Source organism: Taudactylus pleione, unplaced genomic scaffold, assembly GCF_031769625.1.
Source record: "Taudactylus pleione unplaced genomic scaffold, aTauple2 ptg000614l, whole genome shotgun sequence".
NCBI classification, from domain to species: Eukaryota; Metazoa; Chordata; class Amphibia; order Anura; family Myobatrachidae; genus Taudactylus; species Taudactylus pleione.
Genome location: NW_028285016.1, coordinates 345,515 through 362,783, shown reverse-complemented (window position 1 = coordinate 362,783; position 17,269 = coordinate 345,515). Strand labels below are relative to the sequence as shown.

Below are 17,269 nucleotides of genomic sequence, written 5' to 3'. Positions count from 1 at the left end.
TAAATTATAATAACAGTACACCACAGGCTGCTCCCCCTGTATAATAATAATAATAATAATAAAAGTACACCACAGGCTGCTCCCCCTGTATAATAATAATAATAATGATAATAATAATAATAGGACACCACAGGCTGCTTCCCCTGTATAATAATAATAACAGGACACCACAGGCTTCTCCCCCTGTATAATAATAATAATAATAACAGGACACAACAGGCTGCTTCCCCTGTATAATAATAATAATAATAATAATAATAATAATAATAATAATAGGACCTCACAGGCTGCTTCCCCTGTATAATAATAATAATAATAACAGGACACCACAGGCTTCTCCCCCTCTATAATAATAATAATAATAATAGGACACCACAGGCTTCTCCCCTGTATAATAATAATAATAATAATAATAACAGTACACCACAGGCTGCTCCCCCTGTATATAAATTATAATAACAGGACACCACAGGCTCCTCCCCCTGTATAATAATAATTAGACACCACAGGCTGCTCCCTCTGAATAATAATAACAACAGAACACCACAGGCTGCTCCCCTGTATATAAAAATTATAATAACAGTAAACCACAAGCTTCTCCCCCTGTATAATAATAATAATAACTGTACACCACAGGCTGCTCCCCCTGTATAATAATAATAGGACACCACAGGCTGCGTCCCCTGTATAATAATAACAGTACACCACAGGCTGCTCCCCCTGTATAATAATAATAATAGTACACCAGAGGCTGCTTCCCTGTATAATAATAATAACAGGTCACCAAAGGCTTCTCCCCCTGTATAATAATAATAACTGTACACCACAGGCTGCTCAACCTGTATAATAATAATAACAACAGTACACCACAGGCTGCTCCCCCTGTATATAAATTATAATAACAAGACACCACAGGCTGCTCCCCCTGTATAATAATAATTGGACACCACAGGCTGCTCCCCCTGTATAATAATAATAGGACACCACAGGCTGCTTCCCCTGTATAATAATAATAACAGGACACCACAGGCTGCTTCCCCCTGTATAATAATAATAACAGGACACCACAGGCTGCTTCCCCTGTATAATAATGATAATAGTACACCACAGGCTTCTCCCCCTGTATAATAATAATAATAGGACACCACAGGCTGCTTCCCCTGTATAATAATAATAACAGGACACCACAGGCTTCTCCCCCTGTATAATAATAATAATAACAGTACACCACAGGCTGCTCCCCCTGTATAATAATAATAATAGGACACCACAGGCTGCGCCCTCTGTATAATAATAATAACAGGACACCACAGGCTGCTCCCCCTGTATAATAATAAAAACAGGACACCACAGGCTTCTCCCCCTGTATAATAATAATAATAACAGTACACCACAGGCTGCTCCCCCTGTATAATAATAATAATAGGACACCACAGGCTGCGCCCTCTGTATAATAATAATAACAGGACACCACAGGCTGCTCCCCCTGTATAATAATAATTAGACACCACAGGCTGCTCCCTCTGAATAATAATAACAACAGAACACCACAGGCTGCTCCCCTGTATATAAAAATTATAATAACAGTAAACCACAAGCTTCTCCCCCTGTATAATAATAATAATAATAATAATAATAACTGTACACCACAGGCTGCTCCCCCTGTATAATAATAATAATAATAATAATAATAATAATAATAATAACAGGACACCAGAGGCTGCTCCCCCTGTATATAAATTATAATAACAGGAAACCACAGGCTGCTCCCCTTGTATAATAATAATTGGACACCACAGGCTGCTCCGTTTGTATAATAATAACAACAGAACACCACAGGCTGCTCCCCTGTATATAAATTATAATAACAGTACACCACAGGCTTCTCCCCCTGTATAATAATAATAATAACTGTACACCACAGGCTGCTCCCCTGTATAATAATAATTGGACACCACAGGCTGCTCCCTCTGTATAATAATAATAACAGGACACCACAGGCTGCTCCCCTGTATATAAATTATAATAACAGTACACCACAGGCTGCTCCCCCTGTATAATAATAATAATAATAACAGTACACCACAGGCTGCTCCCCCTGTTTAATAATAATAATAATAATAATAGGACACCACAGGCTGCTTCCCCTGTATAATAATAATAACAGGACACCACAGGCTTCTCCCCCTGTATAATAATAATAATAACAGGACACAACAGGCTGCTTCCCCTGTATAATAATAATAATAATAATAATAGTAATAGGACCTCACAGGCTGCTTCCCCTGTATAATAATAATAATAATAATAATAATAATAACAGGACACCACAGGCTTCTCCCCTTGTATAATAATAATAATAATAGGACACCACAGGCTTCTCCCCCTGTATAATAATAATAATAATAACTGTACACCACAGGCTGCTCCCCCTGTATAATAATAATATTAATAATAATAATAACAGTACACCACAGGCTGCTCCCCCTGTATATAAATTATAATAACAGGACACCACAGGCTCCTCCCCCTGTATAATAATAATAACAGGACACCACAGGCTGCTCCCCCTGTATAATAATAATAACAGGACACCACAGGCTGCTCCCCCTGTATAATAATAATAACAGCACACCACAGGCTTCTCCCCCTGTGTAATAATAATAATAACAGGACACCACAGGCTCCTCCCTCTGTATAATAATAATAATAACAGAACACCATAGGCTGCTCTCCCTGTATTATAATAATAATAATAATAATAATAATAATAACAGTACACCACAGGCTGCTCCCCATGTATAATATTAATAATAATAACAGGACACCACAGGCTGCTTCCCCTGTATAATAGTAATAACAGTACACCACAGGCTGCTTCCCCTGTATAATAGTAATAACAGGACACCACAGGCTGCTCCCTCTGTATAATAATAATAACAGGACACCACAGGCTGCTCCGCTGTATAATAATAATTGGACACCACAAGCTGCTCCCTCTGTATTATAATAATAACAGGACACCACAGGCTGCTCCCCTGTATATAAATTATAATAACAGTACACCACAGGCTGCCCCCCCTGTATAATAATAATAACAGTACACCACAGGCTGCTCCCCCTGTATAATAATAATAATAATAATAATAATAATAATAATAATAATAGGACACCACAGGCTGCTTCCCTTGTATAATAATAATAACAGGACACCACAGGCTTCTCCCCCTGTATAATAATAATAATAATAATAATAATAACTGTACACCACAGGCTGCTCCCCTGTATATAAATTATAATAACAGTACACCACAGGCTTCTCCCCCTGTATAATAATAATAATAACTGTACACCACAGGCTGCTCCCCCTGTATAATAATAATAGGACACCACAGGCTGCGTCCCCTGAATAATAATAATAACAGTACACCACAGGCTGCTCCCCCTGTATAATAATAATAATAGTACACCAGAGGCTGCTTCCCCTGTATAATAATAATAACAGGTCACCAAAGGCTTCTCCCCCTGTATAATAATAATAACTGTACACCACAGGCTGCTCAACCTGTATAATAATAATAACAACAGTACACCACAGGCTGCTCCCCCTGTATATAAATTATAATAACAAGACACCACAGGCTGCTCCCCCTGTATAATAATAATTGGACACCACAGGCTGCTCCCCCTGTATAATAATAATAGGACACCACAGGCTGCTTCCCCTGTATAATAATAATAACAGGACACCACAGGCTGCTTCCCCCTGTATAATAATAATAACAGGACACCACAGGCTGCTTCCCCTGTATAATAATGATAATAGTACACCACAGGCTTCTCCCCCTGTATAATAATAATAATAGGACACCATAGGCTGCTTCCCCTGTATAATAATAATAACAGGACACCACAGGCTTCTCCCCCTGTATAATAATAATAATAACAGTACACCACAGGCTGCTTCCCCTGTATAATAATAATAATAGGACACCACAGGCTGCGCCCTCTGTATAATAATAATAACAGGACACCACAGGCTGCTCCCCTTGTATAATAATAAAAACAGGACACCACAGGCTTCTCCCCCTGTATAATAATAATAATAACAGTACACCACAGGCTGCTCCCCCTGTATAATAATAATAATAGGACACCACAGGCTGCGCCCTCTGTATAATAATAATAACAGGACACCACAGGCTGCTCCCCCTGTATAATAATAATTAGACACCACAGGCTGCTCCCTCTGAATAATAATAACAACAGAACACCACAGGCTGCTCCCCTGTATATAAAAATTATAATAACAGTAAACCACAAGCTTCTCCCCCTGTATAATAATAATAATAATAATAATAATAATAACTGTACACCACAGGCTGCTCCCCCTGTATAATAATAATAATAATAATAATAATAATAATAACAGGACACCAGAGGCTGCTCCCCCTGTATATAAATTATAATAACAGGAAACCACAGGCTGCTCCCCTTGTATAATAATAATTGGACACCACAGGCTGCTCCGTTTGTATAATAATAACAACAGAACACCACAGGCTGCTCCCCTGTATATAAATTATAATAACAGTACACCACAGGCTTCTCCCCCTGTATAATAATAATAATAACTGTACACCACAGGCTGCTCCCCTGTATAATAATAATTGGACACCACAGGCTGCTCCCTCTGTATAATAATAATAACAGGACACCACAGGCTGCTCCCCTGTATATAAATTATAATAACAGTACACCACAGGCTGCTCCCCCTGTATAATAATAATAATAATAACAGTACACCACAGGCTGCTCCCCCTGTTTAATAATAATAATAATAGGACACCACAGGCTGCTTCCCCTGTATAATAATAATAACAGGACACCACAGGCTTCTCCCCCTGTATAATAATAATAATAACAGGACACAACAGGCTGCTTCCCCTGTATAATAATAATAATAATAATAATAATAGTAATAGGACCTCACAGGCTGCTTCCCCTGTATAATAATAATAATAATAATAATAATAATAATAATAATAATAATAATAATAATAATAACAGGACACCACAGGCTTCTCCCCTTGTATAATAATAATAATAATAGGACACCACAGGCTTCTCCCCCTGTATAATAATAATAATAATAACTGTACACCACAGGCTGCTCCCCCTGTATAATAATAATATTAATAATAATAATAACAGTACACCACAGGCTGCTCCCCCTGTATATAAATTATAATAACAGGACACCACAGGCTCCTCCCCCTGTATAATAATAATAACAGGACACCACAGGCTGCTCCCCCTGTATAATAATAATAACAGGACACCACAGGCTGCTCCCCCTGTATAATAATAATAACAGCACACCACAGGCTTCTCCCCCTGTGTAATAATAATAATAACAGGACACCACAGGCTCCTCCCTCTGTATAATAATAATAATAACAGAACACCACAGGCTGCTCCCCCTGTATAATAATAATAATAATAATAATAATAATAGGACACCACAGGCTGCTTCCCTTGTATAATAATAATAACAGGACACCACAGGCTCCTCCCTCTGTATAATAATAATAACAGTACACCACAGGCTGCTCCCCATGTATAATATTAATAATAATAACAGGACACCACAGGCTGCTTCCCCTGTATAATAGTAATAACAGTACACCACAGGCTGCTTCCCCTGTATAATAGTAATAACAGGACACCACAGGCTGCTCCCTCTGTATAATAATAATAACAGGACACCACAGGCTGCTCCGCTGTATAATAATAATTGGACACCACAAGCTGCTCCCTCTGTATTATAATAATAACAGGACACCACAGGCTGCTCCCCTGTATATAAATTATAATAACAGTACACCACAGGCTGCCCCCCCTGTATAATAATAATAACAGTACACCACAGGCTGCTCCCCCTGTATAATAATAATAATAATAATAATAATAATAGGACACCACAGGCTGCTTCCCTTGTATAATAATAATAACAGGACACCACAGGCTTCTCCCCCTGTATAATAATAATAATAATAATAATAATAACTGTACACCACAGGCTGCTCCCCTGTATATAAATTATAATAACAGTACACCACAGGCTTCTCCCCCTGTATAATAATAATAATAACTGTACACCACAGGCTGCTCCCCCTGTATAATAATAATAGGACACCACAGGCTACGTCCCCTGAATAATAATAATAACAGTACACCACAGGCTGCTCCCCCTGTATAATAATAATAATAATAATAATAGTACACCACAGGCTGCTTCCCCTGTATAATAATAATAACAGGACACCACAGGCTACTCGCCCTGTATAATAATAATAACTGTACACCACAGGCTGCTCACCCTGTATAATAATAATAATAACAACAGTACACCACAGTCTGCTTCCCCTGTATATAAATTATAATAACAGGACACCACAGGCTGCTCCCCCTGTATAATAATAATTGGACACCACAGGCTACTCCCTCTGTATAATAATAACAGAACACCACAGGCTGCTCCCCTGTATATAAATTATAATAACAGTACACCACAGGCTTCTCCCCCTGTATAATAATAATAATAATAATAACTGTACACCACAGGCTGCTCCCCCTGTATAATAATAATAGGACACCACAGGCTGCTTCCCCTGTATAATAATAATAACTGTACACCACAGGCTTCTCGCCCTGTATAATAATAATAATAATAGGACACCACAGGCTGCTCCCTCTGTATAATAATAATAACAGTACACCACAGGCTGCTCCCCCTGTATAATATTAATAATAATAACAGGACACCACAGGCTGCTTCCCCTGTATAATAATAAAAACAGGACACCACAGGCTTCTCCCCTTGTATAATAATAATAATAACAGTACACCACAGGCTGCTCCCCCTGTATAATAATAATAATAGGACACCACAGGCTGCGCCCTCTGTATAATAATAATAACAGGACACCACAGGCTGCTCCCCTTGTATAATAATAAAAACAGGACAGCACAGGCTGCTCCCCCTGTATAATAATAATAATAATAATAATAATAATAATAATAACAGGACACCACAGGCTTCTCCCCCTGTATAATAATAATAATAATAACAGGACACCACAGGCTTCTCCCCCTGTATAATAATAATAACAGTACACCACAGGCTGCTCCCCCTGTATAATAATAATAATAATAATAATAGGACACCACAGGCTGCTTCCCCTGTATAATCTTAATAATAATAATAATAATAAAAATAACAGGAGACCACAGGCTTCTCCCCCTGTATAATAATAATAATAATAATAACAGGACACCACAGGCTTCTCCCCCTGTATAAAAATAATAATAACTGTACACCACAGGCTGCTCCCCCTGTATAATAATAATAGTAATAATAATAATAATAATAACAGCAACAGTACACCACAGGCTGCTCCCCCTGTATATAAATTATAATAACAGGACACCACAGGCCTCTCCCCCTGTATAATAATAATTGGACACCACAGGCTGCTCCCCTGTATATAAATAATAAAAACAGAACACCACAGGCTGCTCCCCTGTATATAAATTATAATAACAGTACACCACAGGCTTCTCCCCTTTTATAATAATAATAATAACTGTAAACCACAGGCTGCTCCACCTGTATAATAATAATAGGACACCACAGGCTGCTTCTCCTGTATAATAATAATAATAATAACAGTACACCACAGGCTGCTCCCCCTGTATAATAATAATAACAGTACACCACAGGCTTCTCCCCCTGTATAATAATAATAATAATAACAGTACACCACAGGCTGTTCCCTCTGTATAATAATGATAATTACAGTACACCACAGGCTGCTCCCCCTGTATAATAATAATAATAATAGGACACCACAGGCTGCTCCCTCTGTATAATAATAATAACAGTACACCACAGGCTGCTCCACCTGTATAATATTAATAATAATAACAGGACACCACAGGCTGCTTCCCCTGTATAATAATAATAACAGGACACCACAGGCTTCTCCCCCTGTATAATAATAATAATAACAGTACACCACAGGCTGCTCCCCCTGTATAATAATAATAGGACACCACAGGCTGCTTCCCCTGTATAATAATAATAACAGGACACCACAGACTGCTCCCCCTGCAAAATAATAATAACAGGACACCACAGGCTGCGCCCTCTGTATAATAATAATAACAGGACACCACAGGCTGCTCCCCCTGTATAATAATAATAACAGGACACCACAGGCTGCTCCCCCTGTATAGTAATAATAACAGGACACCACAGGCTTCTTCCCCTGTATACTAATACTAATAATAATAATAATAGGACACCACAGGCTGCTTCCCCTGTATAATAATAATAATAACAGTACACCACATGCTCCTCCCTCTGTATAATAATAATAATAACAGAACACCATAGGCTGCTCCCCCTGTATAATAATAATAATAATAATAACAACAGTACACCACAGGCTGCTCCCCCTGTATTATATTAATAATAATAACAAGACACCACAGGCTGCTTCCCCTGTATAATAATAATAACAGGACACCACAGGCTGCTTCCCATGTATAATAATAATAACAGGACACCACAGGCTGCTCCCTCTGTATAATAATAATAACAGGACACCACAGGCTGCTCCCCTGTATAATAATAATTGGACACCACAGGCTGCTCCCTCTGTATAATAATAATAACAGGACACCACAGGCTGCTCCCCTGTATATAAATTATAATAACAGTACACCACAGGCTGCTCCCCCTGTATAATAATAATAATAATAATAATAACAGTACACCACATGCTGCTCCCCCTGTATAAGAATAATAATAATAATAGGACACCACAGGCTGCTTCCCCTGTATAATAATAATAATAATAACAGGTCACCACAGGCTTCTCCCCCTGTATAATAATAATAATAACAGGACACCACAGGCTGCTTCCCCTGTATAATAATAATAATAATAATAATAATAATAGGACACCACAGGCTGCTTCCCCTGTATAATAATAATAATAACAGGACATCACAGGCTTCTCCCCCTGTATAATAATAATAATAATATTAATAGGACACCACAGGCTGCTTCCCCTGTATAATAATAATAATAACAGGACACCACAGGCTTCTCCCCTGTATAATAATAATAATAATAATAATAATAATAATAATAATAATAACAACAACAGTACACCACAGGCTGCTCCCCCAGTATAATAATAATAGGACACCAATGGCTGTTCCCCGGTATATAAATTATAATAACAGTACACCACAGGCTGCTCCCCCTGTATAATAATAATAGGACACCAATGGCTGTTCCCCGGTATATAAATTATAATAACAGTACACCACAGGCTTCTCCCCCTGTATAATAATAATAATAATAGCTGTACACCACAGGCTGCTCACCTGTATAATAATAATAGGACACCACAGGCTGCTTCCCCTGTATAATAATAATAACAGTACACCACAGGCTGCTCCCCCTGTATAATAATAATAATAATAGTACATCACAGGCTGCTTCCCCTGTATAATAATAATAACAGGACACAACAGGCTTCTCCCCCTCTATAATAATAATAATAATAACTGTACACCACAGGCTGCTCCCTCTGTATAATAATAATAACAGGACACCTCAGGCTACTCCCCCTGTATAAAAATAATAATAATAATAATAGGACACCAAAGGCTGCTTCCCCTGTATAATAATAATAATAATTATAATAATAACAGGACACCACAGGCTTCTCCCCCTGTATTATAATAATAATAATAATAATAATAATAACAACAGTACACCACAGGCTGCTCCCCCTGTATAATAATAATAACAGGACACCACAAGCTGCTTCCCCTGTATAATAATAATAACAGGACACCACAGGCTGCTCCCTCTGTATAATAATAATAACAGGACACCACAGGCTGCTCCCCTGTATAATAATAATTGGACACCACAGGCTGCTCCCTCTGTATAATAATAATAATAATAATAATAATAGGACACCACAGGCTGCTTCCCCTGTATAATAATAATAATAATAATAATAATAATAACAGGACACCACAGGCGTCTCCCCCTGTGTAATAATAATAATAACAGGACACCACAGGCTCCTCCCTCTGTATAATAATAATAACAGAACACCATAGGCTGCTCTCCCTGTATAATAATAATAATAATAATAATAATAATAATAATAACAACAGTACACCACAGGCTGCTCCCCATGTATAATATTAATAATAATAACAGGACACCACAGGCTGCTTCCCCTGTATAATAGTAATAACAGTACACCACAGGCTGCTTCCCCTGTATAATAGTAATAACAGGACACCACAGGCTGCTCCCTCTGTATAATAATAATAACAGGACACCACAGGCTGCTCCACTGTATAATAATAATTGGACACCACAAGCTGCTCCCTCTGTATTATAATAATAACAGGACACCACAGGCTGCTCCCCTGTATATAAATTATAATAACAGTACACCACAGGCTGCCCCCCCTGTATAATAATAATAACAGTACACCACAGGCTGCTCCCCCTGTATAATAATAATAATAATAATAATAATAATAATAATAGGACACCACAGGCTGCTTCCCCTGTATAATAATAATAATAATAACAGGACACCACAGGCTTCTCAACCTGTATAATAATAATAATAATAATAATAACTGTACACCACAGGCTGCTCCCCTGTATATAAATTATAATAACAGTACACCACAGGCTTCTCCCCCTGTATAATAATAATAATAATAACTGTACACCACAGGCTGCTCCCCCTGTATAATAATAATAGGACACCACAGGCTGCGTCCCCTGAATAATAATAATAACACTACACCACAGGCTGCTCCCCCTGTATAATAATAATAATAATAATAATAGTACACCACAGGCTGCTTCCCCCGTATAATAATAATAACAGGACACCACAGGCTACTCCCCCTGTATAATAATAATAATAACTGTACACCACAGGCTGCTCACCCTGTATAATAATAATAATAATAACAACAGTACACCACAGGCTGCTTCCCCTGTATATAAATTATAATAACAGGACACCACAGGCTGCTCCCCCTGTATAATAATAATTGGACACCACAGGCTACTCCCTCTGTATAATAATAACAGAACACCACAGGCTGCTCCCCTGTATATAAATTATAATAACAGTACACCACAGGCTTCTCCCCCTGTATAATAATAATAATAATAACTGTACACCACAGGCTGCTCCCCCTGTATAATAATAATAGGACACCACAGGCTGCTTCCCCTGTATAATAATAATAACTGTACACCACAGGCTTCTCGCCCTGTATAATAATAATAATAGGACACCACAGGCTGCTCCCTCTGTATAATAATAATAACAGTACACCACAGGCTGCTCCCCCTGTATAATATTAATAATAATAACAGGACACCACAGGCTGCTTCCCCTGTATAATAATAAAAACAGGACACCACAGGCTTCTCCCCTTGTATAATAATAATAATAACAGTACACCACAGGCTGCTCCCCCTGTATAATAATAATAATAGGACACCACAGGCTGCGCCCTCTGTATAATAATAATAACAGGACACCACAGGCTGCTCCCCTTGTATAATAATAAAAACAGGACACCACAGGCTGCTCCCCCTGTATTATAATAATAATAATAATAATAATAATAACAGGACACCACAGGCTTCTCCCCCTGTATAATAATAATAATAATAACAGGACACCACAGGCTTCTCCCCCTGTATAATAATAATAACAGTACACCACAGGCTGCTCCCCCTGTATAATAATAGTAATAATAATAATAATAATAATAATAATAATAATAGGACACCACAGGCTGCTTCCCCTGTATAATCTTAATAATAATAATAATAATAATAACAGGAGACCACAGGCTTCTCCCCCTGTATAATAATAATAATAATAATAATAATAATAACAGGACACCACAGGCTTCTCCCCCTGTATAAAAATAATAATAACTGTACACCACAGGCTGCTCCCCCTGTATAATAATAATAATAGTAATAATAATAATAATAATAATAACAGCAACAGTACACCACAGGCTGCTCCCCCTGTATATAAATTATAATAACAGGACACCACAGGCCTCTCCCCCTGTATAATAATAATTGGACACCACAGGCTGCTCCCTCTGTATAATAATAATAACAGAACACCACAGGCTGCTCCCCTGTATATAAATTATAATAACAGTACACCACAGGCTTCTCCCCTTTTATAATAATAATAATAACTGTAAACCACAGGCTGCTCCACCTGTATAATAATAATAGGACACCACAGGCTGCTTCCCCTGTATAATAATAATAATAGTACACCACAGGCTGCTCCCCCTGTATAATAATAATAACAGTACACCACAGGCTTCTCCCCATGTATAATAATATTAATAACAGTACACCACAGGCTGTTCCCTCTGTATAATAATGATAATAACAGTAAACCACAGGCTGCTCCCCCTGTATAATAATAATAATAATAATAGGACACCACAGGCTGTTCCCTCTGTATAATAATAATAACAGTACTCCACAGGCTGCTCCACCTGTATAATATTAATAATAATAACAGGACACCACAGGCTGCTTCCCCTGTATAATAATAATAACAGGACACCACAGGCTTCTCCCCCTGTATACAAATTATAATAACAGGACACCACAGGCTGCTCCCCCTGTATAATAATAATAGCACACCACAGGCTGCTTCCCATGCATAATAATAATAACAGGACACCACAGACTGCGCCCTCTGTATAATAATAATAACAGGACACCACAGGCTGCTCCCCCTGTATAATAATAATAACAGGACACCACAGGCTGCTCCCCCTGTATAGTAATAATAACAGGACACCACAGGCTTCTCTCCCTGTATAATAATAATAATAATAATAATAATAATAATAATAGGACACCACAGGCTGCTTCCCCTGTATAATAATAATAACAGTACACCACATGCTCCTCCCTCTGTACAATAATAATAATAACAGAACACCATGGGCTGCTCCCCCTGTATAATAATAATAATAATAATAATAACAACAGTACACCACAGGCTGCTCCCCCTGTATTATATTAATAATAATAACAAGACACCACAGGCTGCTTCCTCTGTATAATAATAATAACAGGACACCACAGGCTGCTTCCCATGCATAATAATAATAACAGGACACCACAGGCTGCTCCCTCTGTATAATAATAATAACAGGACACCACAGGCTGCTCCCCTGTATAATAATAATTGGACACCACAGGCTGCTCCCTCTGTATAATAATAATAACAGGACACCACAGGCTGCTCCCCTGTATATAAATTATAATAACAGTACACCACAGGCTGCTCCCCCTGTATAATAATAATAATAATAATAACAGTACACCACATGCTGCTCCCCCTGTATAAGAATAATAATAATAATAGGACACCACAGGCTGCTTCCCCTGTATAATAATAATAATAATAACAGGTCACCACAGGCTTCTCCCCCTGTATAATAATAATAATAACAGGACACCACAGGCTGCTTCCCCTGTATAATAATAATAATAATAATAATAATAATAATAGGACACCACAGGCTGCTTCCCCTGTATAATAATAATAATAACAGGACATCACAGGCTTCTCCCCCTGTATAATAATAATAATAATATTAATAGGACACCACAGGCTGCTTCCCCTGTATAATAATAATAATAATAACAGGACACCACAGGCTTCTCCCCTGTATAATAATAATAATAATAATAATAATAATAATAATAATAATAATAACAACAACAGTACACCACAGGCTGCTCCCCCTGTATATAAATTATAATAACAGTACACCACAGGCTTCTCCCCCTGTATAATAATAATAATAGCTGTACACCACAGGCTGCTCACCTGTATAATAATAATAGGACACCACAGGCTGCTTCCCCTGTATAATAATAATAACAGTACACCACAGGCTGCTCCCCCTGTATAATAATAATAACAGGACACAACAGGCTTCTCCCCCTCTATAATAATAATAACTGTACACCACAGGCTGCTCCCTCTGTATAATAATAATAACAGGACCCCTCAGGCTACTCCCCCTGTATAATAATAATAATAAATAATAATAATAATAATAATAGGACACCAAAGGCTGCTTCCCCTGTATAATAATAATAATAATAATAACAGGACACCACAGGCTTCTCCCCCTGTATTATAATAATAATAATAATAATAATAATAATAATAATAACAACAGTACACCACAGGCTGCTCCCCCTGTATAATAATAATAACAGGACACCACAGGCTGCTTCCCCTGTATAATATTAATAACAGGACACCACAGGCTGCTCCCTCTGTATAATAATAATAACAGGACACCACAGGCTGCTCCCCTGTATAATAATAATTGGACACCACAGGCTGCTCCCTCTGTATAATAATAATAATAACAGGACACCACAGGCTGCTCCCCCTGTATAATAATAATAATAATAGCTGTACACCACAGGCTGCTCACCTGTATAATAATAATAGGACACCACAGGCTGCTCCCCCTGTATTATAATTATAATAATAATAATAATAGGACACCACAGGCTGCTTCCCCTGTATAATAATAATAATAATAATAACAGGACACCACAGGATTCTCCCCCTGTATAATAATAATAATAACAGGACACCACAGGCTGCTTCCCCTGTATAATAATAATAATAATAATAGGACCCCACAGGCTGCTCACCCTGTATAATAATAATAACAGTACACCACAGGCTGCTCCCCCTGTATAATAATAATAATAATAATAATAATAATAATAATAGTACACCACAGGCTGCTTCCCCTGTATAATAATAATAACAGGACACAACAGGCTTCTCCCCCTGTATAATAATAATAACTGTACACAACAGGCTGCTCCCTCTGTATAATAATAATAACAGGACACCTCAGGCTACTCCCCTTGTATAATAATAATAATAATAATAATAGGACACAACAGGCTGCTTCCCCTGTATAATAATAATAATAATAGTAATAATAATAATAATAATAATAACAGGACACCACAGGCTGCTTCCCCTGTATAATAATAATAATAATAATAATAATAATAACAGGACACCACAGGCTGCTCCCTCAGTATAATAATAATAACAGGACACCACAGGCTGCTCCCCTGTATAATAATAATTGGACACCACAGGCTGCTACCCTCTGCATAATAATAATAACAGGACACCACAGGCTGCTCCCCTGTATATAAATTATAATAACAGTACACCACAGGCTGCTCCCCCTGTATAATAATAATAATAATAATAATAACAGTACACCACAGGCTGCTCCCCCTGTATAATAATAATAATAATAATAATAGGACACCACAGGCTGATTCCCCTGTATAATAATAATAATACAGGACACCACAGGCTTCTCCCCCTGTATAATAATAACAGGACACCACAGGCTGCTTCCCCTGTATAATAATAATAATAATAATAATAATAATAATAATAGGACACCACAGGCTTCTCCCCCTGTATAATAATAATAATAATAGGACACCACAGGCTGCTTCCCCTGTATAATAATAATAATAACAGGACACCACAGGCTTCTCCCCCTGTATAATAATAATAATAATAATAATAATAATAATAATAATAACTGTACACCACAGGCTGCTCCCCCTGTATAATAATAATAATTATAATAACAACAGCAAACCACAGGCTGCTCCCCCTGTATACAAATTATAATAACAGGACACCACAGGCTGCTCCCCCTGTATAATAATAATTGGACACCACAGGCTGCTCCCTCTGTATAATAATAATAATAATAATAATAATAACAGTACACCACAGGCTTCTCCCCATGTATAATAATAATAATAATAACTGTACACCACAGGCTGCTTCCCCTGTATAATAATAATAACAGGACACAACAGGCTTCTCCCCTTGTATAATAATAATAACTGTACACCACAGGCTGCTCCCCCTGTATAATAATAATAGGACACCACAGGCTGCTTCCCTGTATAATAATAATAACAGTACACCACAGGATGCTCCCCCTGTATAATAATAATAATAATAATAATAATAGTACACCACAGGCTGCTTCCCCTGTATAATAATAATAACAGGACTCAACAGGCTTCTCCCCCTGTAAAATAATATTAACTGTACACCACAGGCTGCTCCCTCTGTATAATAATAATAGCAGGACACCTCAGGCTACTCCCCCTGTATAATAATAATAATAATAATAATAATAATAATAGGACACCACAGGCTGCTTCCCCTGTATAATAATAATAATAATAATAATAACAGGACACCACAGGCTTCTCCCCCTGTATAATAATAATAATAATAACAACAGTACACCACAGGCTGCTCCCCCTGTATAATAATAATAATAATAATAATAACAGGACACCACAGGCTGCTTCCCCTGTATAATAATAATAATAATAACAGGACACCACAGGCTGCTCCCTCTGTATAATAATAATAACAGGACACCACAGGCTGCTCCCCTATATAATAATAATTGGACACCACAGGCTGCTACCTCTGTATAATAATAATAACAGGACACCACAGGCTGCTCCCCTGTATATAAATTATAATAACAGTACACCACAGGCTGCTCCCCCTGTATAATAATAATAATAATAATAACAGTACACCACAGGCTGCTCCCCCTGTATAATAATAATAATAATAATAGGACACCACAGGCTGCTTCCCCTGTATAATAATAATAATAACAGGACACCACAGGCTTCTCCCCCTGTATAATAATAACAGGACACCACAGGCTGCTTCCCCTGTATAATAATAATAATGATAATAGGACACCACAGGCTGCTTCCCCTGTATAATAATAATAATAACAGGACACCACAGGCTTCTCCCCCTGTATAATAATAATAATAATAGGACACCACAGGCTGCTTCCCCTGTATAATAATAATAATAATAACAGGACACCACAGGCTTCTCCCCCTGTATAATAATAATAATAATAATAATAATAACTGTACACCACAGGCAGCTCCCCCTGTATAATAATAATAATAATAATAATAATAATAACAACAACAGTAAACCACAGGCTGTTCCCC

General features: G+C 37.5%; 1 protein-coding gene across 1 annotated transcript in view; it reads right to left on the bottom strand.

Moving 5' to 3' along the window:
• The window catches only part of LOC148479706 (uncharacterized), a 55,411-nt gene that overhangs the window by 18,765 nt on the left and 19,377 nt on the right, over positions 1 to 17,269 (bottom strand). The window lies entirely within an intron of this gene.